The sequence below is a fragment of the Gadus chalcogrammus genome, chromosome 12 (assembly GCF_026213295.1).
Source record: "Gadus chalcogrammus isolate NIFS_2021 chromosome 12, NIFS_Gcha_1.0, whole genome shotgun sequence".
Taxonomy (NCBI): Eukaryota; Metazoa; Chordata; class Actinopteri; order Gadiformes; family Gadidae; genus Gadus; species Gadus chalcogrammus.
The window spans coordinates 7,919,416-7,943,571 of record NC_079423.1 but is presented as its reverse complement, the minus strand read 5'-3'; the positions used below and the strand labels follow the sequence as shown (position 1 = coordinate 7,943,571).

Here is a 24,156-nt window from a genome sequence, read left to right as displayed (position 1 = left end):
TCACGGTACGCCACGGTAGGCCACGGAGTCAATGAGCTCGAGTTGAAAAAGAAAAAGCTTACAGCACCTGGTATTCCCAGGCGGTCTCCCATCCAAGTACTAACCAGGCCCGACCCTGCTTAGCTTCCGAGATCAGACGAGATCGGGCGTGTTCAGGGTGGTATGGCCGTAAGCAATTAGTGCAGGCGCAAAACCAGGTTTTATACAGTAGCACATAAGGAGTGAGAAAGCTGCTGAGGCTCGACGTTACACTTTTACAAAAACAATCATTAGTTAGATATAAACGGCAGTAATTGATTCAGTAGGACTCCTTATCCATGTAAACGATCATTGTGACATCTGAATTCATTAATTATCTGAAATACACTGCGTGTGCGTGTGATGTTAAATGTTTGAACCAAGGTTAACGGTTAAAGTGTCAGAGAATGGGTGGTGATTTTTTGACGTCCTCCCATGATCTGGGCCCCGTTTCCCGAAAGCATCGTTAGCCTAAGTGGATCGTGAAGTGCGTCGTAAGGGCATCGTAGAGTTTTCACCGCGTTTCCCGAAAGCATCGTGGGGAACGAACGTCTTGAAAACGCTCGTAGCTAACGAGTACTCCAGGGGTGCTCGTAGGACGCTAAGAGCATCGTCAGCTATAGCCTCAGTGGCGACACCATCGGACATTCCGTCTATTGGATGCGTTTTATTAAAACGCATTGCGCCTTTATGTTCTTAGTTTGGTAATTAATAAAGATTATTAATTTATTTATTAATAAAGATGTTAAAATGGCCAAAATAAAACGGGACAGTCCAGAAAATGTTTGCGCAGGCAGGGCACTCAAAATGTGTGAGAGAAAGTGGGGGGATTTGTGCAGACTGACATAGGCTACTCATAAAACGTAGCATAAAATAATGTAAAAAATTAAATTAAATTAAAAAAAATTAAAATAAAGAAATAAAATAAATTATAAAAAACAAGCAAAGGAGCAGGCAAAAGGCTGGGATATGGTGGGGATTGGTCACGTTGACGGGAATGTTTAGTGACATGTGGGAGGGTGGAGGGGGTTAAAAAAAGTCTCAATCACTCTTCGACGCGCATGAAAACCAGCCGCGTAGTTATGAGGGAGGCCGTCCTCACACCGATCTTCCTCGTCGTCATCGTCCTCAGCGTCCTCCGGTTCAAGCAATGCCACCCCAGCCTTAGCTGCAATGTTGTGCAACATAGCCGTCACACATATCACGGCGCATGACTTGGCCGGCGAAAACTGGAGCCCTCCGCCTGACTTGTGATGAAGGCATCTAATATAGCGCAACTTCCACCTCCCGATCGTGCGCTCAACGATGCACCGGGCCAGACGGTGGGCTTCGTTGTATTCCTCATCAATACATACCTTACCCTATTTCCGGAGGGGCTTTTATAGCCAATCAAATGATCAATCAAGGAAACCCTTATGCGGAATCAAATTAAGTCGGCTCTCTTTGCTGCGCAAAGCATGTTTCAGAAATCAGCCCATTAAGATAAATGTAGTTGTCACACAAGCAATTTTTAATTTTTTGTCATATGGAATTATTTCAGGGGGGAAAATGCCGTGAAACGCACAGTGCATTCAGGATTAGGACTGATATATGTCGGTTTAAGCCTAATCAATTGTGTTTTAATGTCTTGCTATAGCATTCATCTAATTGCAGTCTATTTTTTTCGGAGGCTACTCTGCTGTTGTCCTTGATGGGGATTTATTTTAACCCTTTTTAACACAATTTTCCTGCGACATTCCTGCGTCTCCCCCTCCTACGGAGCCCATTTCAGCACCGTGTCAGTAGACAGTTACAATCCTACGACGTCGTGAGTGCAGCGAATGCGCGTTCACGTTAAGAGGAGTTTCGGGAAACGCTCCAAAGAAATTGACGATGGATCGCAAAATCCATCGTGAGAATGATCGTACGAGCGTGGATCCATCGTTATCGGGAAACGGGGCCCTGAAGTGAGCGTGCGTGTTTGTGTTGGTGAAAGTTTAAGAAATGTACAACTGTCGGTTCAGCTCTCTGGTGCTCCCTGCTGGCAGTATCACTATACTGTCCTCATGTTTCACAAAAATAGTTTTGAGAGACGTTGTCAGTTTTTGTATGTTGCTTAAATCCTCCAAAGCGGTTGGCAGTAAACATCAGGTCACGGTACGCCACGGTAGGCCACGGAGGCAATGAGCTCGAGTTGAAAAAGAAAAAGCTTACAGCACCTGGTATTCCCAGGCGGTCTCCCATCCAAGTACTAACCAGGCCCGACCCTGCTTAGCTTCCGAGATCAGACGAGATCGGGCGTGTTCAGGGTGGTATGGCCGTAAGCAATTAGTGCAGGCGCAAAACCAGGTTTTATACAGTAGCACATAAGGAGTGAGAAAGCTGCTGAGGCTCGACGTTACACTTTTACAAAAACAATCATTAGTTAGATATAAACGGCAGTAATTGATTCAGTAGGACTCCTTATCCATGTAAACGATCATTGTGACATCTGAATTCATTAATTATCTGAAATACACTGCGTGTGCGTGTGATGTTAAATGTTTGAACCAAGGTTAACGGTTAAAGTGTCAGAGAATGGGTGGTGATTTTTTGACGTCCTCCCATGATCTGAAGTGAGCGTGCGTGTTTGTGTTGGTGAAAGTTTAAGAAATGTACAACTGTCGGTTCAGCTCTCTGGTGCTCCCTGCTGGCAGTATCACTATACTGTCCTCATGTTTCACAAAAATAGTTTTGAGAGACGTTGTCAGTTTTTGTATGTTGCTTAAATCCTCCAAAGCGGTTGGCAGTAAACATCAGGTCACGGTACGCCACGGTAGGCCACGGAGGCAATGAGCTCGAGTTGAAAAAGAAAAAGCTTACAGCACCTGGTATTCCCAGGCGGTCTCCCATCCAAGTACTAACCAGGCCCGACCCTGCTTAGCTTCCGAGATCAGACGAGATCGGGCGTGTTCAGGGTGGTATGGCCGTAAGCAATTAGTGCAGGCGCAAAACCAGGTTTTATACAGTAGCACATAAGGAGTGAGAAAGCTGCTGAGGCTCGACGTTACACTTTTACAAAAACAATCATTAGTTAGATATAAACGGCAGTAATTGATTCAGTAGGACTCCTTATCCATGTAAACGATCATTGTGACATCTGAATTCATTAATTATCTGAAATACACTGCGTGTGCGTGTGATGTTAAATGTTTGAACCAAGGTTAACGGTTAAAGTGTCAGAGAATGGGTGGTGATTTTTTGACGTCCTCCCATGATCTGAAGTGAGCGTGCGTGTTTGTGTTGGTGAAAGTTTAAGAAATGTACAACTGTCGGTTCAGCTCTCTGGTGCTCCCTGCTGGCAGTATCACTATACTGTCCTCATGTTTCACAAAAATAGTTTTGAGAGACGTTGTCAGTTTTTGTATGTTGCTTAAATCCTCCAAAGCGGTTGGCAGTAAACATCAGGTCACGGTACGCCACGGTAGGCCACGGAGTCAATGAGCTCGAGTTGAAAAAGAAAAAGCTTACAGCACCTGGTATTCCCAGGCGGTCTCCCATCCAAGTACTAACCAGGCCCGACCCTGCTTAGCTTCCGAGATCAGACGAGATCGGGCGTGTTCAGGGTGGTATGGCCGTAAGCAATTAGTGCAGGCGCAAAACCAGGTTTTATACAGTAGCACATAAGGAGTGAGAAAGCTGCTGAGGCTCGACGTTACACTTTTACAAAAACAATCATTAGTTAGATATAAACGGCAGTAATTGATTCAGTAGGACTCCTTATCCATGTAAACGATCATTGTGACATCTGAATTCATTAATTATCTGAAATACACTGCGTGTGCGTGTGATGTTAAATGTTTGAACCAAGGTTAACGGTTAAAGTGTCAGAGAATGGGTGGTGATTTTTTGACGTCCTCCCATGATCTGAAGTGAGCGTGCGTGTTTGTGTTGGTGAAAGTTTAAGAAATGTACAACTGTCGGTTCAGCTCTCTGGTGCTCCCTGCTGGCAGTATCACTATACTGTCCTCATGTTTCACAAAAATAGTTTTGAGAGACGTTGTCAGTTTTTGTATGTTGCTTAAATCCTCCAAAGCGGTTGGCAGTAAACATCAGGTCACGGTACGCCACGGTAGGCCACGGAGGCAATGAGCTCGAGTTGAAAAAGAAAAAGCTTACAGCACCTGGTATTCCCAGGCGGTCTCCCATCCAAGTACTAACCAGGCCCGACCCTGCTTAGCTTCCGAGATCAGACGAGATCGGGCGTGTTCAGGGTGGTATGGCCGTAAGCAATTAGTGCAGGCGCAAAACCAGGTTTTATACAGTAGCACATAAGGAGTGAGAAAGCTGCTGAGGCTCGACGTTACACTTTTACAAAAACAATCATTAGTTAGATATAAACGGCAGTAATTGATTCAGTAGGACTCCTTATCCATGTAAACGATCATTGTGACATCTGAATTCATTAATTATCTGAAATACACTGCGTGTGCGTGTGATGTTAAATGTTTGAACCAAGGTTAACGGTTAAAGTGTCAGAGAATGGGTGGTGATTTTTTGACGTCCTCCCATGATCTGAAGTGAGCGTGCGTGTTTGTGTTGGTGAAAGTTTAAGAAATGTACAACTGTCGGTTCAGCTCTCTGGTGCTCCCTGCTGGCAGTATCACTATACTGTCCTCATGTTTCACAAAAATAGTTTTGAGAGACGTTGTCAGTTTTTGTATGTTGCTTAAATCCTCCAAAGCGGTTGGCAGTAAACATCAGGTCACGGTACGCCACGGTAGGCCACGGAGGCAATGAGCTCGAGTTGAAAAAGAAAAAGCTTACAGCACCTGGTATTCCCAGGCGGTCTCCCATCCAAGTACTAACCAGGCCCGACCCTGCTTAGCTTCCGAGATCAGACGAGATCGGGCGTGTTCAGGGTGGTATGGCCGTAAGCAATTAGTGCAGGCGCAAAACCAGGTTTTATACAGTAGCACATAAGGAGTGAGAAAGCTGCTGAGGCTCGACGTTACACTTTTACAAAAACAATCATTAGTTAGATATAAACGGCAGTAATTGATTCAGTAGGACTCCTTATCCATGTAAACGATCATTGTGACATCTGAATTCATTAATTATCTGAAATACACTGCGTGTGCGTGTGATGTTAAATGTTTGAACCAAGGTTAACGGTTAAAGTGTCAGAGAATGGGTGGTGATTTTTTGACGTCCTCCCATGATCTGAAGTGAGCGTGCGTGTTTGTGTTGGTGAAAGTTTAAGAAATGTACAACTGTCGGTTCAGCTCTCTGGTGCTCCCTGCTGGCAGTATCACTATACTGTCCTCATGTTTCACAAAAATAGTTTTGAGAGACGTTGTCAGTTTTTGTATGTTGCTTAAATCCTCCAAAGCGGTTGGCAGTAAACATCAGGTCACGGTACGCCACGGTAGGCCACGGAGGCAATGAGCTCGAGTTGAAAAAGAAAAAGCTTACAGCACCTGGTATTCCCAGGCGGTCTCCCATCCAAGTACTAACCAGGCCCGACCCTGCTTAGCTTCCGAGATCAGACGAGATCGGGCGTGTTCAGGGTGGTATGGCCGTAAGCAATTAGTGCAGGCGCAAAACCAGGTTTTATACAGTAGCACATAAGGAGTGAGAAAGCTGCTGAGGCTCGACGTTACACTTTTACAAAAACAATCATTAGTTAGATATAAACGGCAGTAATTGATTCAGTAGGACTCCTTATCCATGTAAACGATCATTGTGACATCTGAATTCATTAATTATCTGAAATACACTGCGTGTGCGTGTGATGTTAAATGTTTGAACCAAGGTTAACGGTTAAAGTGTCAGAGAATGGGTGGTGATTTTTTGACGTCCTCCCATGATCTGAAGTGAGCGTGCGTGTTTGTGTTGGTGAAAGTTTAAGAAATGTACAACTGTCGGTTCAGCTCTCTGGTGCTCCCTGCTGGCAGTATCACTATACTGTCCTCATGTTTCACAAAAATAGTTTTGAGAGACGTTGTCAGTTTTTGTATGTTGCTTAAATCCTCCAAAGCGGTTGGCAGTAAACATCAGGTCACGGTACGCCACGGTAGGCCACGGAGGCAATGAGCTCGAGTTGAAAAAGAAAAAGCTTACAGCACCTGGTATTCCCAGGCGGTCTCCCATCCAAGTACTAACCAGGCCCGACCCTGCTTAGCTTCCGAGATCAGACGAGATCGGGCGTGTTCAGGGTGGTATGGCCGTAAGCAATTAGTGCAGGCGCAAAACCAGGTTTTATACAGTAGCACATAAGGAGTGAGAAAGCTGCTGAGGCTCGACGTTACACTTTTACAAAAACAATCATTAGTTAGATATAAACGGCAGTAATTGATTCAGTAGGACTCCTTATCCATGTAAACGATCATTGTGACATCTGAATTCATTAATTATCTGAAATACACTGCGTGTGCGTGTGATGTTAAATGTTTGAACCAAGGTTAACGGTTAAAGTGTCAGAGAATGGGTGGTGATTTTTTGACGTCCTCCCATGATCTGAAGTGAGCGTGCGTGTTTGTGTTGGTGAAAGTTTAAGAAATGTACAACTGTCGGTTCAGCTCTCTGGTGCTCCCTGCTGGCAGTATCACTATACTGTCCTCATGTTTCACAAAAATAGTTTTGAGAGACGTTGTCAGTTTTTGTATGTTGCTTAAATCCTCCAAAGCGGTTGGCAGTAAACATCAGGTCACGGTACGCCACGGTAGGCCACGGAGTCAATGAGCTCGAGTTGAAAAAGAAAAAGCTTACAGCACCTGGTATTCCCAGGCGGTCTCCCATCCAAGTACTAACCAGGCCCGACCCTGCTTAGCTTCCGAGATCAGACGAGATCGGGCGTGTTCAGGGTGGTATGGCCGTAAGCAATTAGTGCAGGCGCAAAACCAGGTTTTATACAGTAGCACATAAGGAGTGAGAAAGCTGCTGAGGCTCGACGTTACACTTTACAAAAACAATCATTAGTTAGATATAAACGGCAGTAATTGATTCAGTAGGACTCCTTATCCATGTAAACGATCATTGTGACATCTGAATTCATTAATTATCTGAAATACACTGCGTGTGCGTGTGATGTTAAATGTTTGAACCAAGGTTAACGGTTAAAGTGTCAGAGAATGGGTGGTGATTTTTTGACGTCCTCCCATGATCTGAAGTGAGCGTGCGTGTTTGTGTTGGTGAAAGTTTAAGAAATGTACAACTGTCGGTTCAGCTCTCTGGTGCTCCCTGCTGGCAGTATCACTATACTGTCCTCATGTTTCACAAAAATAGTTTTGAGAGACGTTGTCAGTTTTTGTATGTTGCTTAAATCCTCCAAAGCGGTTGGCAGTAAACATCAGGTCACGGTACGCCACGGTAGGCCACGGAGTCAATGAGCTCGAGTTGAAAAAGAAAAAGCTTACAGCACCTGGTATTCCCAGGCGGTCTCCCATCCAAGTACTAACCAGGCCCGACCCTGCTTAGCTTCCGAGATCAGACGAGATCGGGCGTGTTCAGGGTGGTATGGCCGTAAGCAATTAGTGCAGGCGCAAAACCAGGTTTTATACAGTAGCACATAAGGAGTGAGAAAGCTGCTGAGGCTCGACGTTACACTTTTACAAAAACAATCATTAGTTAGATATAAACGGCAGTAATTGATTCAGTAGGACTCCTTATCCATGTAAACGATCATTGTGACATCTGAATTCATTAATTATCTGAAATACACTGCGTGTGCGTGTGATGTTAAATGTTTGAACCAAGGTTAACGGTTAAAGTGTCAGAGAATGGGTGGTGATTTTTTGACGTCCTCCCATGATCTGAAGTGAGCGTGCGTGTTTGTGTTGGTGAAAGTTTAAGAAATGTACAACTGTCGGTTCAGCTCTCTGGTGCTCCCTGCTGGCAGTATCACTATACTGTCCTCATGTTTCACAAAAATAGTTTTGAGAGACGTTGTCAGTTTTTGTATGTTGCTTAAATCCTCCAAAGCGGTTGGCAGTAAACATCAGGTCACGGTACGCCACGGTAGGCCACGGAGGCAATGAGCTCGAGTTGAAAAAGAAAAAGCTTACAGCACCTGGTATTCCCAGGCGGTCTCCCATCCAAGTACTAACCAGGCCCGACCCTGCTTAGCTTCCGAGATCAGACGAGATCGGGCGTGTTCAGGGTGGTATGGCCGTAAGCAATTAGTGCAGGCGCAAAACCAGGTTTTATACAGTAGCACATAAGGAGTGAGAAAGCTGCTGAGGCTCGACGTTACACTTTTACAAAAACAATCATTAGTTAGATATAAACGGCAGTAATTGATTCAGTAGGACTCCTTATCCATGTAAACGATCATTGTGACATCTGAATTCATTAATTATCTGAAATACACTGCGTGTGCGTGTGATGTTAAATGTTTGAACCAAGGTTAACGGTTAAAGTGTCAGAGAATGGGTGGTGATTTTTTGACGTCCTCCCATGATCTGAAGTGAGCGTGCGTGTTTGTGTTGGTGAAAGTTTAAGAAATGTACAACTGTCGGTTCAGCTCTCTGGTGCTCCCTGCTGGCAGTATCACTATACTGTCCTCATGTTTCACAAAAATAGTTTTGAGAGACGTTGTCAGTTTTTGTATGTTGCTTAAATCCTCCAAAGCGGTTGGCAGTAAACATCAGGTCACGGTACGCCACGGTAGGCCACGGAGGCAATGAGCTCGAGTTGAAAAAGAAAAAGCTTACAGCACCTGGTATTCCCAGGCGGTCTCCCATCCAAGTACTAACCAGGCCCGACCCTGCTTAGCTTCCGAGATCAGACGAGATCGGGCGTGTTCAGGGTGGTATGGCCGTAAGCAATTAGTGCAGGCGCAAAACCAGGTTTTATACAGTAGCACATAAGGAGTGAGAAAGCTGCTGAGGCTCGACGTTACACTTTTACAAAAACAATCATTAGTTAGATATAAACGGCAGTAATTGATTCAGTAGGACTCCTTATCCATGTAAACGATCATTGTGACATCTGAATTCATTAATTATCTGAAATACACTGCGTGTGCGTGTGATGTTAAATGTTTGAACCAAGGTTAACGGTTAAAGTGTCAGAGAATGGGTGGTGATTTTTTGACGTCCTCCCATGATCTGAAGTGAGCGTGCGTGTTTGTGTTGGTGAAAGTTTAAGAAATGTACAACTGTCGGTTCAGCTCTCTGGTGCTCCCTGCTGGCAGTATCACTATACTGTCCTCATGTTTCACAAAAATAGTTTTGAGAGACGTTGTCAGTTTTTGTATGTTGCTTAAATCCTCCAAAGCGGTTGGCAGTAAACATCAGGTCACGGTACGCCACGGTAGGCCACGGAGTCAATGAGCTCGAGTTGAAAAAGAAAAAGCTTACAGCACCTGGTATTCCCAGGCGGTCTCCCATCCAAGTACTAACCAGGCCCGACCCTGCTTAGCTTCCGAGATCAGACGAGATCGGGCGTGTTCAGGGTGGTATGGCCGTAAGCAATTAGTGCAGGCGCAAAACCAGGTTTTATACAGTAGCACATAAGGAGTGAGAAAGCTGCTGAGGCTCGACGTTACACTTTTACAAAAACAATCATTAGTTAGATATAAACGGCAGTAATTGATTCAGTAGGACTCCTTATCCATGTAAACGATCATTGTGACATCTGAATTCATTAATTATCTGAAATACACTGCGTGTGCGTGTGATGTTAAATGTTTGAACCAAGGTTAACGGTTAAAGTGTCAGAGAATGGGTGGTGATTTTTTGACGTCCTCCCATGATCTGAAGTGAGCGTGCGTGTTTGTGTTGGTGAAAGTTTAAGAAATGTACAACTGTCGGTTCAGCTCTCTGGTGCTCCCTGCTGGCAGTATCACTATACTGTCCTCATGTTTCACAAAAATAGTTTTGAGAGACGTTGTCAGTTTTTGTATGTTGCTTAAATCCTCCAAAGCGGTTGGCAGTAAACATCAGGTCACGGTACGCCACGGTAGGCCACGGAGTCAATGAGCTCGAGTTGAAAAAGAAAAAGCTTACAGCACCTGGTATTCCCAGGCGGTCTCCCATCCAAGTACTAACCAGGCCCGACCCTGCTTAGCTTCCGAGATCAGACGAGATCGGGCGTGTTCAGGGTGGTATGGCCGTAAGCAATTAGTGCTAGGCGCAAAACCAGGTTTTATACAGTAGCACATAAGGAGTGAGAAAGCTGCTGAGGCTCGACGTTACACTTTTACAAAAACAATCATTAGTTAGATATAAACGGCAGTAATTGATTCAGTAGGACTCCTTATCCATGTAAACGATCATTGTGACATCTGAATTCATTAATTATCTGAAATACACTGCGTGTGCGTGTGATGTTAAATGTTTGAACCAAGGTTAACGGTTAAAGTGTCAGAGAATGGGTGGTGATTTTTTGACGTCCTCCCATGATCTGAAGTGAGCGTGCGTGTTTGTGTTGGTGAAAGTTTAAGAAATGTACAACTGTCGGTTCAGCTCTCTGGTGCTCCCTGCTGGCAGTATCACTATACTGTCCTCATGTTTCACAAAAATAGTTTTGAGAGACGTTGTCAGTTTTTGTATGTTGCTTAAATCCTCCAAAGCGGTTGGCAGTAAACATCAGGTCACGGTACGCCACGGTAGGCCACGGAGGCAATGAGCTCGAGTTGAAAAAGAAAAAGCTTACAGCACCTGGTATTCCCAGGCGGTCTCCCATCCAAGTACTAACCAGGCCCGACCCTGCTTAGCTTCCGAGATCAGACGAGATCGGGCGTGTTCAGGGTGGTATGGCCGTAAGCAATTAGTGCTAGGCGCAAAACCAGGTTTTATACAGTAGCACATAAGGAGTGAGAAAGCTGCTGAGGCTCGACGTTACACTTTTACAAAAACAATCATTAGTTAGATATAAACGGCAGTAATTGATTCAGTAGGACTCCTTATCCATGTAAACGATCATTGTGACATCTGAATTCATTAATTATCTGAAATACACTGCGTGTGCGTGTGATGTTAAATGTTTGAACCAAGGTTAACGGTTAAAGTGTCAGAGAATGGGTGGTGATTTTTTGACGTCCTCCCATGATCTGAAGTGAGCGTGCGTGTTTGTGTTGGTGAAAGTTTAAGAAATGTACAACTGTCGGTTCAGCTCTCTGGTGCTCCCTGCTGGCAGTATCACTATACTGTCCTCATGTTTCACAAAAATAGTTTTGAGAGACGTTGTCAGTTTTTGTATGTTGCTTAAATCCTCCAAAGCGGTTGGCAGTAAACATCAGGTCACGGTACGCCACGGTAGGCCACGGAGGCAATGAGCTCGAGTTGAAAAAGAAAAAGCTTACAGCACCTGGTATTCCCAGGCGGTCTCCCATCCAAGTACTAACCAGGCCCGACCCTGCTTAGCTTCCGAGATCAGACGAGATCGGGCGTGTTCAGGGTGGTATGGCCGTAAGCAATTAGTGCAGGCGCAAAACCAGGTTTTATACAGTAGCACATAAGGAGTGAGAAAGCTGCTGAGGCTCGACGTTACACTTTTACAAAAACAATCATTAGTTAGATATAAACGGCAGTAATTGATTCAGTAGGACTCCTTATCCATGTAAACGATCATTGTGACATCTGAATTCATTAATTATCTGAAATACACTGCGTGTGCGTGTGATGTTAAATGTTTGAACCAAGGTTAACGGTTAAAGTGTCAGAGAATGGGTGGTGATTTTTTGACGTCCTCCCATGATCTGAAGTGAGCGTGCGTGTTTGTGTTGGTGAAAGTTTAAGAAATGTACAACTGTCGGTTCAGCTCTCTGGTGCTCCCTGCTGGCAGTATCACTATACTGTCCTCATGTTTCACAAAAATAGTTTTGAGAGACGTTGTCAGTTTTTGTATGTTGCTTAAATCCTCCAAAGCGGTTGGCAGTAAACATCAGGTCACGGTACGCCACGGTAGGCCACGGAGTCAATGAGCTCGAGTTGAAAAAGAAAAAGCTTACAGCACCTGGTATTCCCAGGCGGTCTCCCATCCAAGTACTAACCAGGCCCGACCCTGCTTAGCTTCCGAGATCAGACGAGATCGGGCGTGTTCAGGGTGGTATGGCCGTAAGCAATTAGTGCAGGCGCAAAACCAGGTTTTATACAGTAGCACATAAGGAGTGAGAAAGCTGCTGAGGCTCGACGTTACACTTTTACAAAAACAATCATTAGTTAGATATAAACGGCAGTAATTGATTCAGTAGGACTCCTTATCCATGTAAACGATCATTGTGACATCTGAATTCATTAATTATCTGAAATACACTGCGTGTGCGTGTGATGTTAAATGTTTGAACCAAGGTTAACGGTTAAAGTGTCAGAGAATGGGTGGTGATTTTTTGACGTCCTCCCATGATCTGAAGTGAGCGTGCGTGTTTGTGTTGGTGAAAGTTTAAGAAATGTACAACTGTCGGTTCAGCTCTCTGGTGCTCCCTGCTGGCAGTATCACTATACTGTCCTCATGTTTCACAAAAATAGTTTTGAGAGACGTTGTCAGTTTTTGTATGTTGCTTAAATCCTCCAAAGCGGTTGGCAGTAAACATCAGGTCACGGTACGCCACGGTAGGCCACGGAGGCAATGAGCTCGAGTTGAAAAAGATAAAGCTTACAGCACCTGGTATTCCCAGGCGGTCTCCCATCCAAGTACTAACCAGGCCCGACCCTGCTTAGCTTCCCAGATCAGACGAGATCGGGCGTGTTCATGGTGGTTTGGCCGTAAGCAATTAGTACAGGCGCAAAACCAGGTTTTATACAGTAGCAGATAAGGAGTGAGAATGCTGCTGAGGCTTGACGTTACACTTTTATAAAAACAATCATTAGTTAGATATAAACGGCAGTAATTGATTCAGTAGGACTCCTTATCCATGTAAACGATCATTGTGACATCTGAATTCATTAATTATCTGAAATACACTGCGTGTGCGTGTGATGTTAAATGTTTGAACCAAGGTTAACGGTTAAAGTGTCAGAGAATGGGTGGTGATTTTTTGACGTCCTCCCATGATCTGAAGTGAGCGTGCGTGTTTGTGTTGGTGAAAGTTTAAGAAATGTACAACTGTCGGTTCAGCTCTCTGGTGCTCCCTGCTGGCAGTATCACTATACTGTCCTCATGTTTCACAAAAATAGTTTTGAGAGACGTTGTCAGTTTTTGTATGTTGCTTAAATCCTCCAAAGCGGTTGGCAGTAAACATCAGGTCACGGTACGCCACGGTAGGCCACGGAGTCAATGAGCTCGAGTTGAAAAAGAAAAAGCTTACAGCACCTGGTATTCCCAGGCGGTCTCCCATCCAAGTACTAACCAGGCCCGACCCTGCTTAGCTTCCGAGATCAGACGAGATCGGGCGTGTTCAGGGTGGTATGGCCGTAAGCAATTAGTGCAGGCGCAAAACCAGGTTTTATACAGTAGCACATAAGGAGTGAGAAAGCTGCTGAGGCTCGACGTTACACTTTTACAAAAACAATCATTAGTTAGACATAAACGGCAGTAATTGATTCAGTAGGACTCCTTATCCATGTAAACGATAATTGTGACATCTGAATTCATTAATTATCTGAAATACACTGCGTGTGCGTGTGATGTTAAATGTTTGAACCAAGGTTAACGGTTAAAGTGTCAGAGAATGGGTGGTGATTTTTTGACGTCCTCCCATGATCTGAAGTGAGCGTGCGTGTTTGTGTTGGTGAAAGTTTAAGAAATGTACAACTGTCGTTTCAGCTCTCTGGTCCTCCCTGCTGGCATTATCACTATACTGTCCTCATGTTTCACAAAAATAGTTTTGAGAGACGTTGTCAGTTTTTGTATGTTGCTTAAATCCTCCAAAGCGGTTGGCAGTAAACATCAGGTCACGGTACGCCACGGTAGGCCACGGAGGCAATGAGCTCGAGTTGAAAAAGAAAAAGCTAACCGCACCTGGTATTCCCAGGCGGTCTCCCAGGCGGTCTCCCATCCAAGTACTAACCATGCCCAACACTGCTTAGCTTCCGAGATCAGACGAGATCGGGAGTGTTCAGGGTGGTATGGCCGTAAGCAATTAGTGCAGGCGCAAAACCAGGTTTTATACAGTAGCACATAAGGAGTGAGAAAGCTGCTGAGGCTCGACGTTACACTTTTACAAAAACAATCATTAGTTAGATATAAACGGCAGTAATTGATTCAGTAGGACTCCTTATCCATGTAAACGATCATTGTGACATCTGAATTCATTAATTATCTGAAATACACTGCGTGTGCGTGTGATGTTAAATGTTTGAACCAAGGTTAACGGTTAAAGTGTCAGAGAATGGGTGGTGATTTTTTGACGTCCTCCCATGATCTGAAGTGAGCGTGCGTGTTTGTGTTGGTGAAAGTTTAAGAAATGTACAACTGTCGGTTCAGCTCTCTGGTGCTCCCTGCTGGCAGTATCACTATACTGTCCTCATGTTTCACAAAAATAGTTTTGAGAGACGTTGTCAGTTTTTGTATGTTGCTTAAATCCTCCAAAGCGGTTGGCAGTAAACATCAGGTCACGGTACGCCACGCTAGGCCACGGAGGCAATGAGCTCGAGTTGAAAAAGAAAAAGCTTACAGCACCTGGTATTCCCAGGCGTTCTCCCATCCAAGTACTAACCAGGCCCGACCCTGCTTAGCTTCCGAGATCAGACGAGATCGGGCGTGTTCAGGGTGGTATGGCCGAAATCAAATAGTGCAGGCGCAAAACCAGGTTTTATACAGTAGCACATAAGGAGTGAGAAAGCTGCTGAGGCTCGACGTTACACTCTTACAAAAACAATCATTAGTTAGATATAAACGGCAGTAATTGATTCAGTAGGACTCCTTATCCATGTAAACGATCATTGTGACATCTGAATTCATTAATTATCTGAAATACACTGCGTGTTCGTTTGATGTTAAATGTTTGAACCAAGGTTAACGGTTAAAGTGTCAGAGAATGGGTGGTGATTTTTTGACGTCCTCCCATGATCTGAAGTGAGCGTGCGTGTTTGTGTTGGTGAAAGTTTAAGAAATGTACAACTGTCGGTTCAGCTCTCTGGTGCTCCCTGCTGGCAGTATCACTATACTGTCCTCATGTTTCACAAAAATAGTTTTGAGAGACGTTGTCAGTTTTTGTATGTTGCTTAAATCCTCCAAAGCGGTTGGCAGTAAACATCAGGTCACGGTACGCCACGGTAGGCCACGGAGTCAATGAGCTCGAGTTGAAAAAGAAAATGCTTACAGCACCTGGTATTCCCAGGCGGTCTCCCATCCTAGTACTAACCAGGCCCGACCCTGCTTAGCTTCCGAGATCAGACGAGATCGGGCGTGTTCAGGGTGGTATGGCCGTAAGCAATTAGTGCAGGCGCAAAACCAGGTTTTATACAGTAGCACATAAGGAGTGAGAAAGCTGCTGAGGCTTGACGTTACACTTTTACAAAAACAATCATTAGTTAGATATAAACGGCAGTAATTGATTCAGTAGGACTCCTTATCCATGTAAACGATCATTGTGACATCTGAATTCATTAATTATCTGAAATACACTGCGTGTGCGTGTGATGTTAAATGTTTGAACCAAGGTTAACGGTTAAAGTGTCAGAGAATGGGTGGTGATTTTTTGATGTCCTCCCATGATCTGAAGTGAGCGTGCGTGTTTGCGTTGGTGAAAGTTTAAGAAATGTACAACTGTCGGTTCAGCTCTCTGGTGCTCCCTGCTGGCAGTATCACTGGGAGATTAGAGAGAGAGCAGCAGAGAGAGGTCATGTTTCCCGAAGCTCCGCTAGGCATTGGAAAAAACTACTTAATTCATCATTTAGATCTACTTTATCTTATTTTATTTCATGATCATAATACCTAACAGTATATAGTTTGTTTTCGTCGTCCTCCATCGCTCGATTCAACAATACATTTTGGCACTTTTTACTCCCGGATCAGACCGCAGAAAAAGCCTTGGACTTTCCTATCGACAACATGCCTCTGTACTCGGATATCTCAGGCACGGAGACTGGGAAATGCACAGACTGCACCAAAATGCAACAGAGGGTGGCTTTAATTGAAACGAGACTAGCAGCATTAGAAAAATGCAAAGGACCCCTACAGGATACAGTGCCGATGGGTGAGTTTGCTGAGCTCACTCAGATACAGCAAGATGATCAAAGCTACACTGTATCCTTCCCGAAGCTGGACAAGAGAGAGACAGTTCCAGCTGCGTTTCACTGGCACAGAGTCGGCGCTAAGCCAAAACAACATACCAAAGTGAATCAACAAGATCACTCAACGCCAAATGCTAAACTACCCAAAGCTAAAGTTATCAGCCGGATTAGCCCGTCACTGAAATTAACCCTGCCACTGAAGAACCGGTTCCTGCCACTTCAAGAGTCCACGAACGAGCCTGCCACCCATGCACCCCTGAGCCCCGAGATGCGTCCGGACGGACAGTGCGGACAGAGACGGAACATGAACCAGTCGCCATGGAGGCGAGCTGCGCATGCCTCGGCCACCCGTGCACCCCTGACCCCTGAAATGTGTCCGGACAGACGGTACGGACAGACATGGAACAACCAGTCGCCACGGAGGCGGGCTGCGCATGTGTCTGCCACCGTCCAACAAGGGCCCATCTCAGAGGAAGCAGATGAACCAGACACTCTGATTATAGGAGACTCAACCATCAAGGATATAACCGGTAAGAAGATCAAAACATGCTTCTTCCCAAATGGAATTGTTAGTGATATCAACCATAAACTAGCCAAAGTCATATTGGAGAACCCCAAAATCTCACAGATTATTGTGCATGCAGGATTTAATGATGTTCAAAGAGAACAGTCAGAACTTCTGAAGAGGGATTACACTGATCTATTGGATACACTGGACAAAATACACATCAACTCATTCATCAGTGGACCCATACCATCAGTTGACAGGGGAATAAACAGATTCAGTCGTCTACTTGCACTGAATACATGGCTTTCCAGAGTCTGCAATGAAAGAGGAAGGGGCTTTATTGACAATTTCAACTTATTCTGGGGGCGCAAATATCTTTTCAGAGCAGATGGCCTACACCCAAACAGGTTAGGCTCAAAACTGTTGAGGGACAATCTTCTCTTCTCGCTTTACGCACAGGCCACAATCTTGCCATGGTCTGACGCACAGGCCGCAATCAGAGCACAGGTTGAGAAGAAGCGAGACTACAGCCTCCCCCACACATCTACTCTGCCACTATCTGACACACAGATAGCAGACAGCCCACAGACCTTGAAGAGAGACAACAGCCCGCCCGACGCCATCAACACTGTGCCTTCCCCAATCGCTGATGCTGGCTTGACGAGGAACGGCCTCCCCCCCCCTCCTCTGCATTACAGACCAAAGACCTTGAAGAGAGACAACAGCCTGCCCGACACCATGGACACCGTGCCCTCCCCCATCGCTGATGCTGGCTTGGCGAGGAACGGCCACCCCCCTCCTCATCTCTCCCATAGCCACAACAACTCCAGCTCCACTGTCTCCTCCCTTTGCGATTTTCCAGCTGAATTTAAGAAACAGGAATATGTAGGCATCAAACTTGCATCTGTGTCAATGATAGCATCGCCAGGTCATTCACACAGGCTGATAACACCAAAGCGGAGAGCGCCCCAGCCCCCCGCCCCCTGTACTGATAGTAGTCCTGAGTATTACTGAGACAAAAAAGGGTTCAGCCGTAGACAAAGTATAAAGGACGTTTCGCATAATCTGCTGAACCCAAGGTTGCCTATGTCAAAACATGGCAACTTTTGCATTCCTGCTGTAACCACTAAGAGAGTAAACAAAGGGAAACGTAGACACACTGCTAACCTCACAAATCTCATACATATTTCCTCCAAACCAAAAACAACCTTAAAGCCTATCAACAACACCATCAAGATGGGTCTACTTAATGTTAGGTCTCTTAATAACAAATCATTTTTAGTTAATGATTTTATTACCACCTCTAAACTGGATTTTATGTTTTTAACTGAAACATGGCTGGAACAAAATAACAGTGCAACCGTTCTGATAGAGACAGCTCCTCCCAACTATAACTTTTTTGATGCATGTAGATCTGGGAAAAGAGGTGGAGGGGTTGCTGTTATATTTAAAAATGATTTTCAGGGGAAACAGATGTTATTTGGTGATTTTCCATCATTCGAATACCTTTGTGCTGTATTGAAATGCTCCCCCAGAGTTCTCCTATTAATTATTTACAGGCCACCCACATACTCTGCAAATTTTTTCGATGAATTCACAGAATTATTGTCTAGCATCTCCACAGACTTTGACTGTCTAGTTATAACTGGTGACTTCAATTTTCATACTGATGATTTGAATGACAAGTGTGCAAAAAAACTTTTTACCATTTTGGACACATTTGAACTGTCCCAACATGTGAAAGAGACTACTCATTGTAAGGGCCACACTCTAGACCTGGTTATCACAAAGGGCCTCAATGTTTCTGATCTCTCTGTGACTGATCCTTCCTTGTCTGACCACTTTTGTGTTTTCTTTAATATATCGTTTATTCCCGACATACAGACAAAATCAAATACTGTCAAAAAACGGTATATCAATGAAGAATCGTATGTACTTTTTAGAAAGGCCATCTCCTTACTACCACCTCTCAATCCATGTTCTGCTGATGATCTTGTAGAAAACTTTAATTTGAAAATTTTGAAAATCATGGATGTCATTGCACCTTATAAGGTTAAAACGATTTCTGGAAAGCAAAAGGCACCCTGGAGAAAAGCTGCCTCTGTAACAGCACAGAAAAAAGAATGCAGGAAGGTTGAACGCATCTGGCGTAAAACAAAGCTTCAAATTCACCATGATATCTACAAAGAGAGCCTCCGTGCCTACAATTCAGACTTAAAAAGTGCTAGAGAAACATTTTTCTCCAATATCATTAAATCCAATAATAATAATGCAAAAACCCTATTTGCAACTGTTGACAGACTGACCAACCCCCCAACACAAATTCCACCTGATCTCCATTCCACGCAGAAATGCAATGAGTTTGCAGCTTTTTATACTGATAAAATTGAAGGCATCAGACGCGCCATCAATATCTCCACTTCAAACAAAAATGTTGGACTACCACCCTGTTCAGGCAAAAATAACGTGGCAGGGATGGCATGCTTTAATGTTATTGACTCTAAAACTCTTGTGGAAACTGTTACACAACTAAAGCCATCCACCTGTTGCCTTGATTCTTTACCTACCAACCTCTTTAAGAATGTTTTTGACTGCCTAGCAATAGACATATTGCAGATAGTTAACAACTCTCTCCAGTCAGGCAACTTTCCAAAAGCCCTGAAAACTGCAGTTATTAAACCCCTTTTAAAAAAGCGGAGCCTAGATACCTCTATTATTAACAACTACAGACCAATATCAAATCTGCCCTTCATAAGTAAAATCATTGAGAAAGTTGTCCTCCAGCAACTTAATCACTTCCTGGCATCAACTGGTTGTTATGACACCTTCCAATCAGGATTTCGACCCCTGCACAGCACTGAGACCGCCCTCATTAAAGTTGTAAACGACATCCGTCTTAACACAGACTCTGGAAAAACCTCAATACTAATGCTACTAGACCTCAGTGCTGCATTCGACACTGTAGACCATACAATACTTTTGGACAGGTTAGAAAACTGGGTGGGGCTTTCAGGCACAGTCTTAAATTGGTTCAGATCCTACCTACAAAATAGGAACTACTTTGTTTCCATCGGCGACTTTGTATCAGAATCAACCAACGTGATGTGTGGAGTCCCACAAGGTTCGATCTTAGGACCCTCTTTATTCAACATCTACATGCTCCCACTAGGGCAAATCATGCATAATAACAATATTGACCATCATTGCTATGCTGATGACACGCAAATCTATGTATCGCTATCACCAAATGACTATCGGCCCATAGATCTGCTGTGCCAGTGCATTGAGCAAGTGAAAGACTGGATGTGCCGAAATTTCCTTCAGCTAAATGAGGATAAAACAGAGATAATTGTATTTGGTGCTAAAACGGAAAGGCTTAAAGTAACCCAACACCTTCACTCTCTGTCCCTGAAAACCTCAATCAAAGCCAGAAACCTAGGGGTTATCATGGATTCTGATTTACATTTCGAAAGTCACATCAAATCAGTTACAAAATCTGCATATTATCACCTTAAAAATGTAGCAAGACTTAGAGGGCTCATGTCCACAGAAGACTTACAAAAACTTGTACATGCCTTTATCACTAGTAAGCTTGATTACTGCAATGGTCTCCTTACAGGTCTCCCAAAACAAACTCTAAGGAAGCTTCAGCTTGTTCAGAATGCTGCTGCTAGAGTATTAACAAAGACCAAAAAATTTGAACATATTACACCAATTCTTAAATCGTTACATTGGCTTCCTGTAGGTCAGAGAATTGATTTTAAAATCATGTTGCTAACCTATAAATCCCTACATGGTTTAGGCCCAAAATATTTAACTGATATGCTTCCACTACATAAGCCTTCTAGAACACTAAGATCTTCTGAGACCAATCTGTTAATTATCCCCCGAGTAAACACGAAACATGGGAAAGCAGGATTTAGTTACTATGCAACAAATAGCTGGAATAAACTCCCTGAGGATTTAAGACTTGCCCCAACTCTGAGCACCTTCAAAACAAGATTGAAGACTTTTATGTTTGCTTTAGCTTTCTGCTAAATCTTAAATACTTTAGCTTTATTTTACTAAAATGCCTTTTTAACTCACTTTCAATTTTACTTACTAAAAAGCCTTTTTAACTTTCTATTTTACTAATTTCTTTGCATATGTTTTCTTTTCTTTTTTAATGTATAACAATGTTTATATGTGAAGCACTTTGAGTCTGCCTTGTGTATGAAAAGTGCTATATAAATAAAGTTGCCTTGCCTTGCCTTGCCTATACTGTCCTCATGTTTCACAAAAATAGTTTTGAGAGACGTTGTCAGTTTTTGTATGTTGCTTAAATCCTCCAAAGCGGTTGGCAGTAAACATCAGGTCACGGTACGCCACGGTAGGCCACGGAGTCAATGAGCTCGAGTTGAAAAAGAAAAAGCTTACAGTACCTGGTATTCCCAGGCGGTCTCCCAGGCGGTCTCCCACCCAAGTACTAACCATGCCCAACACTGCTTAGCTTCCGAGATCAGACGAGATCGGGAGTGTTCAGGGTGGTATGGCCGTAAGCAATTAGTGCAGGCGCAAAACCAGGTTTTATACAGTAGCACATAAGGAGTGAGAAAGCTGCTGAGGCTCGACGTTACACTTTTACAAAAACAATCATTAGTTAGATATAAACGGCAGTAATTGATTCAGTAGGACTCCTTATCCATGTAAACGATCATTGTGACATCTGAATTCATTAATTATCTGAAATACACTGCGTGTGCGTGTGATGTTAAATGTTTGAACCAAGGTTAACGGTTAAAGTGTCAGAGAATGGGTGGTGATTTTTTGACGTCCTCCCATGATCTGAAGTGAGCGTGCGTGTTTGTGTTGGTGAAAGTTTAAGAAATGTACAACTGTCGGTTCAGCTCTCTGGTGCTCCCTGCTGGCAGTATCACTATACTGTCCTCATGTTTCACAAAAATAGTTTTGAGAGACGTTGTCAGATTTTGTATGTTGCTTAAATCCTCCAAAGCGGTTGGCAGTAAACATCAGGTCACGGTACGCCACGGTAGGCCACGGAGGCAATGAGCTCGAGTTGAAAAAGAAAAAGCTTACAGCACCTGGTATTCCCAGGCGGTCTCCCATCCAAGTACTAACCAGGCCCGACCCTGCTTAGCTTCCGAGATCAGACGAGATCGGGCGTGTTCAGGGTGTTATGGCCGTAAGCAATAAGTGTAGGCGCAAAACCAGGTTTTATACAGTAGCACATAAGGAGTGAGAAAGCTGCTGAGGCTCGACGTTACACTTTTACAAAAACAATCATTAGCTAGATATAAACGGCAGTAATTGATTCAGTAGGACTCCTTATCCATGTAAACGATCATTGTGACATCTGAATTCATTAATTATCTGAAATACACTGCGTGTGCGTGTGATGTTAAATGTTTGAACCAAGGTTAACGGTTAAAGTGTCAGAGAATGGGTGGTGATTTTTTGACGTCCTCCCATGATCTGAAGTGAGCGTGCGTGTTTGTGTTGGTGAAAGTTTAAGAAATGTACAACTGTCGGTTCAGCTCTCTGGTGCTCCCTGCTGGCAGTATCACTATACTGTCCTCATGTTTCACAAAAATAGTTTTGAGAGACGTTGTCCGATTTTGTATGTTGCTTAAATCCTCCAAAGCGGTTGGCAGTAAACATCAGGTCACGGTACGCCACGGTAGGCCACGGAGTCAATGAGCTCGAGTTGAAAAAGAAAAAGCTTACAGCACCTGGTATTCCCAGGCGGTCTCCCATCCAAGTACTAACCAGGCCCGACCCTGCTTATCTTCCGAGATCAGACGAGATCGGGCGTGTTCAGGGTGGTATGGCCGTAAGCAATTAGTGCAGGCGCAAAACCAGGTTTTATACAGTAGCACATAAGGAGTGAGAAAGCTGCTGAGGCTCGACGTTACACTCTTACAAAAACAATCATTAGTTAGATATAAACGGCAGTAATTGATTCAGTAGGACTCCTTATCCATGTAAACGATCATTGTGACATCTGAATTCATTAATTATCTGAAATACACTGCGTGTGCGTGTGATGTTAAATGTTTGAACCAAGGTTAACGGTTAAAGTGTCAGAGAATGGGTGGTGATTTTTTGACGTCCTCCCATGATCTGAAGTGAGCGTGCGTGTTTGTGATGGTGAAAGTTTAAGAAATGTACAACTGTCGGTTCAGCTCTCTGGTGCTCCCTGCTGGCAGTATCACTATACTGTCCTCATGTTTCACAAAAATAGTTTTGAGAGACGTTGTCAGTTTTTGTATGTTGCTTAGATCCTCCAAAGCGGTTGGCAGTAAACATCAGGTCACGGTACGCCACGGTAGGCCACGGAGTCAATGAGCTCGAGTTGAAAAAGAAAAAGATTACAGCACCTGGTATTCCCAGGCGGTCTCCCATCCAAGTACTAACCAGGCCCGACCCTGCTTAGCTTCCGAGATCAGACGAGATCGGGCGTGTTCAGGGTGGTATGGCCGTAAGCAATTAGTGCAGGCGCAAAACCAGGTTTTATACAGTAGCACATAAGGAGTGAGAAAGCTGCTGAGGCTCGACGTTACACTTTTACAAAAACAATCATTAGTTAGATATAAACGGCAGTAATTGATTCAGTAGGACTCCTTATCCATGTAAACGATCATTGTGACATCTGAATTCATTAATTATCTGAAATACACTGCGTGTGCGTGTGATGTTAAATGTTTGAACCAAGGTTAACGGTTAAAGTGTCAGAGAATGGGTGGTGATTTTTTGACGTCCTCCCATGATCTGAAGTGAGCGTGCGTGTTTGTGTTGGTGAAAGTTTAAGAAATGTACAACTGTCGGTTCAGCTCTCTGGTGCTCCCTGCTGGCAGTATCACTATACTGTCCTCATGTTTCACAAAAATAGTTTTGAGAGACGTTGTCAGTTTTTGTATGTTGCTTAAATCCTCCAAAGCGGTTGGCAGTAAACATCAGGTCACGGTACGCCACGGTAGGCCACGGAGGCAATGAGCTCGAGTTGAAAAAGAAACAGCTTACAGCACCTGGTATTCCCAGGCGGTCTCGCATCCAAGTACTAACCAGGCCCGACCCTGCTTAGCTTCCAAGATCAGACGAGATCGGGCGTGTTCAGGGTGGTTTGGCCGTAAGCAATTAGTACAAGCGCAAAACCAGGTTTTATACAGTAGCAGATAAGGAGTGAGAAAGCTGCTGAGGCTTGACGTTACACTTTTATAAAAACAATCATTAGTTAGATATAAACGGCAGTAATTGATTCAGTAGGACTCCTTATCCATGTAAACGATCATTGTGACATCTGAATTCATTAATTATCTGAAATACACTGCGTGTGCGTGTGATGTTAAATGTTTGAACCAAGGTTAACGGTTAAAGTGTAAGAGAATGGGTGGTGATTTTTTGACGTCCTCCCATGATCTGAAGTGAGCGTGCGTGTTTGTGTTGGTGAAAGTTTAAGAAATGTACAACTGTCGGTTCAGCTCTCTGGTGCTCCCTGCTGGCAGTATCACTATACTGTCCTTATGTTTCACAAAAATAGTTTTGAGAGACGTT

The 24,156-nt window shown here is 44.0% G+C and overlaps 25 non-coding genes and 2 pseudogenes across 25 annotated transcripts; all 27 read right to left on the bottom strand.

The window, feature by feature from the left end:
• Positions 1-55: 55 nt before the first annotated feature.
• LOC130397051 (5S ribosomal RNA) lies at positions 56-174 on the bottom strand. The gene has a single exon (XR_008899660.1). It is a non-coding gene; the product is annotated as a 5S ribosomal RNA (ribosomal RNA).
• A 2,030-nt stretch (positions 175-2,204) lies between these two features.
• Positions 2,205-2,323, bottom strand: LOC130397050 (5S ribosomal RNA). The gene has a single exon (XR_008899659.1). It is a non-coding gene; the product is annotated as a 5S ribosomal RNA (ribosomal RNA).
• Positions 2,324-2,852: 529 nt separating this feature from the next.
• LOC130397048 (5S ribosomal RNA) lies at positions 2,853-2,971 on the bottom strand. The gene has a single exon (XR_008899658.1). It is a non-coding gene; the product is annotated as a 5S ribosomal RNA (ribosomal RNA).
• Positions 2,972-3,500: 529 nt separating this feature from the next.
• Positions 3,501-3,619, bottom strand: LOC130397047 (5S ribosomal RNA). The gene has a single exon (XR_008899657.1). It is a non-coding gene; the product is annotated as a 5S ribosomal RNA (ribosomal RNA).
• Positions 3,620-4,148: 529 nt separating this feature from the next.
• Positions 4,149-4,267, bottom strand: LOC130397046 (5S ribosomal RNA). Its single transcript, XR_008899656.1, has one exon. It is a non-coding gene; the product is annotated as a 5S ribosomal RNA (ribosomal RNA).
• Positions 4,268-4,796: 529 nt separating this feature from the next.
• LOC130397045 (5S ribosomal RNA) lies at positions 4,797-4,915 on the bottom strand. Its single transcript, XR_008899655.1, has one exon. It is a non-coding gene; the product is annotated as a 5S ribosomal RNA (ribosomal RNA).
• Positions 4,916-5,444: 529 nt separating this feature from the next.
• LOC130397044 (5S ribosomal RNA) lies at positions 5,445-5,563 on the bottom strand. The gene has a single exon (XR_008899654.1). It is a non-coding gene; the product is annotated as a 5S ribosomal RNA (ribosomal RNA).
• A 529-nt stretch (positions 5,564-6,092) lies between these two features.
• LOC130397043 (5S ribosomal RNA) lies at positions 6,093-6,211 on the bottom strand. Its single transcript, XR_008899653.1, has one exon. It is a non-coding gene; the product is annotated as a 5S ribosomal RNA (ribosomal RNA).
• Positions 6,212-6,740: 529 nt separating this feature from the next.
• Positions 6,741-6,859, bottom strand: LOC130397042 (5S ribosomal RNA). The gene has a single exon (XR_008899652.1). It is a non-coding gene; the product is annotated as a 5S ribosomal RNA (ribosomal RNA).
• A 528-nt stretch (positions 6,860-7,387) lies between these two features.
• LOC130397041 (5S ribosomal RNA) lies at positions 7,388-7,506 on the bottom strand. Its single transcript, XR_008899651.1, has one exon. It is a non-coding gene; the product is annotated as a 5S ribosomal RNA (ribosomal RNA).
• Positions 7,507-8,035: 529 nt separating this feature from the next.
• LOC130397039 (5S ribosomal RNA) lies at positions 8,036-8,154 on the bottom strand. The gene has a single exon (XR_008899649.1). It is a non-coding gene; the product is annotated as a 5S ribosomal RNA (ribosomal RNA).
• A 529-nt stretch (positions 8,155-8,683) lies between these two features.
• LOC130397038 (5S ribosomal RNA) lies at positions 8,684-8,802 on the bottom strand. The gene has a single exon (XR_008899648.1). It is a non-coding gene; the product is annotated as a 5S ribosomal RNA (ribosomal RNA).
• A 529-nt stretch (positions 8,803-9,331) lies between these two features.
• Positions 9,332-9,450, bottom strand: LOC130397037 (5S ribosomal RNA). The gene has a single exon (XR_008899647.1). It is a non-coding gene; the product is annotated as a 5S ribosomal RNA (ribosomal RNA).
• Positions 9,451-9,979: 529 nt separating this feature from the next.
• Positions 9,980-10,098, bottom strand: LOC130397036 (5S ribosomal RNA). The gene has a single exon (XR_008899646.1). It is a non-coding gene; the product is annotated as a 5S ribosomal RNA (ribosomal RNA).
• A 530-nt stretch (positions 10,099-10,628) lies between these two features.
• On the bottom strand, positions 10,629-10,747 carry LOC130397035 (5S ribosomal RNA). Its single transcript, XR_008899645.1, has one exon. It is a non-coding gene; the product is annotated as a 5S ribosomal RNA (ribosomal RNA).
• Positions 10,748-11,277: 530 nt separating this feature from the next.
• On the bottom strand, positions 11,278-11,396 carry LOC130397034 (5S ribosomal RNA). Its single transcript, XR_008899644.1, has one exon. It is a non-coding gene; the product is annotated as a 5S ribosomal RNA (ribosomal RNA).
• Positions 11,397-11,925: 529 nt separating this feature from the next.
• LOC130397033 (5S ribosomal RNA) lies at positions 11,926-12,044 on the bottom strand. The gene has a single exon (XR_008899643.1). It is a non-coding gene; the product is annotated as a 5S ribosomal RNA (ribosomal RNA).
• Positions 12,045-12,573: 529 nt separating this feature from the next.
• LOC130395423 (5S ribosomal RNA) lies at positions 12,574-12,692 on the bottom strand. Its single transcript, XR_008898480.1, has one exon. It is a non-coding gene; the product is annotated as a 5S ribosomal RNA (ribosomal RNA).
• A 529-nt stretch (positions 12,693-13,221) lies between these two features.
• Positions 13,222-13,340, bottom strand: LOC130397032 (5S ribosomal RNA). The gene has a single exon (XR_008899642.1). It is a non-coding gene; the product is annotated as a 5S ribosomal RNA (ribosomal RNA).
• Positions 13,341-13,869: 529 nt separating this feature from the next.
• On the bottom strand, positions 13,870-14,000 carry LOC130396153 (5S ribosomal RNA; annotated as a pseudogene).
• A 529-nt stretch (positions 14,001-14,529) lies between these two features.
• On the bottom strand, positions 14,530-14,648 carry LOC130395193 (5S ribosomal RNA). Its single transcript, XR_008898277.1, has one exon. It is a non-coding gene; the product is annotated as a 5S ribosomal RNA (ribosomal RNA).
• Positions 14,649-15,177: 529 nt separating this feature from the next.
• Positions 15,178-15,296, bottom strand: LOC130399495 (5S ribosomal RNA). The gene has a single exon (XR_008902003.1). It is a non-coding gene; the product is annotated as a 5S ribosomal RNA (ribosomal RNA).
• Positions 15,297-21,014: 5,718 nt separating this feature from the next.
• LOC130396076 (5S ribosomal RNA) lies at positions 21,015-21,145 on the bottom strand (annotated as a pseudogene).
• Positions 21,146-21,674: 529 nt separating this feature from the next.
• Positions 21,675-21,793, bottom strand: LOC130400856 (5S ribosomal RNA). Its single transcript, XR_008903327.1, has one exon. It is a non-coding gene; the product is annotated as a 5S ribosomal RNA (ribosomal RNA).
• A 529-nt stretch (positions 21,794-22,322) lies between these two features.
• Positions 22,323-22,441, bottom strand: LOC130399654 (5S ribosomal RNA). Its single transcript, XR_008902157.1, has one exon. It is a non-coding gene; the product is annotated as a 5S ribosomal RNA (ribosomal RNA).
• Positions 22,442-22,970: 529 nt separating this feature from the next.
• Positions 22,971-23,089, bottom strand: LOC130399916 (5S ribosomal RNA). Its single transcript, XR_008902409.1, has one exon. It is a non-coding gene; the product is annotated as a 5S ribosomal RNA (ribosomal RNA).
• Positions 23,090-23,618: 529 nt separating this feature from the next.
• On the bottom strand, positions 23,619-23,737 carry LOC130395274 (5S ribosomal RNA). Its single transcript, XR_008898349.1, has one exon. It is a non-coding gene; the product is annotated as a 5S ribosomal RNA (ribosomal RNA).
• Positions 23,738-24,156: the final 419 nt, after the last annotated feature.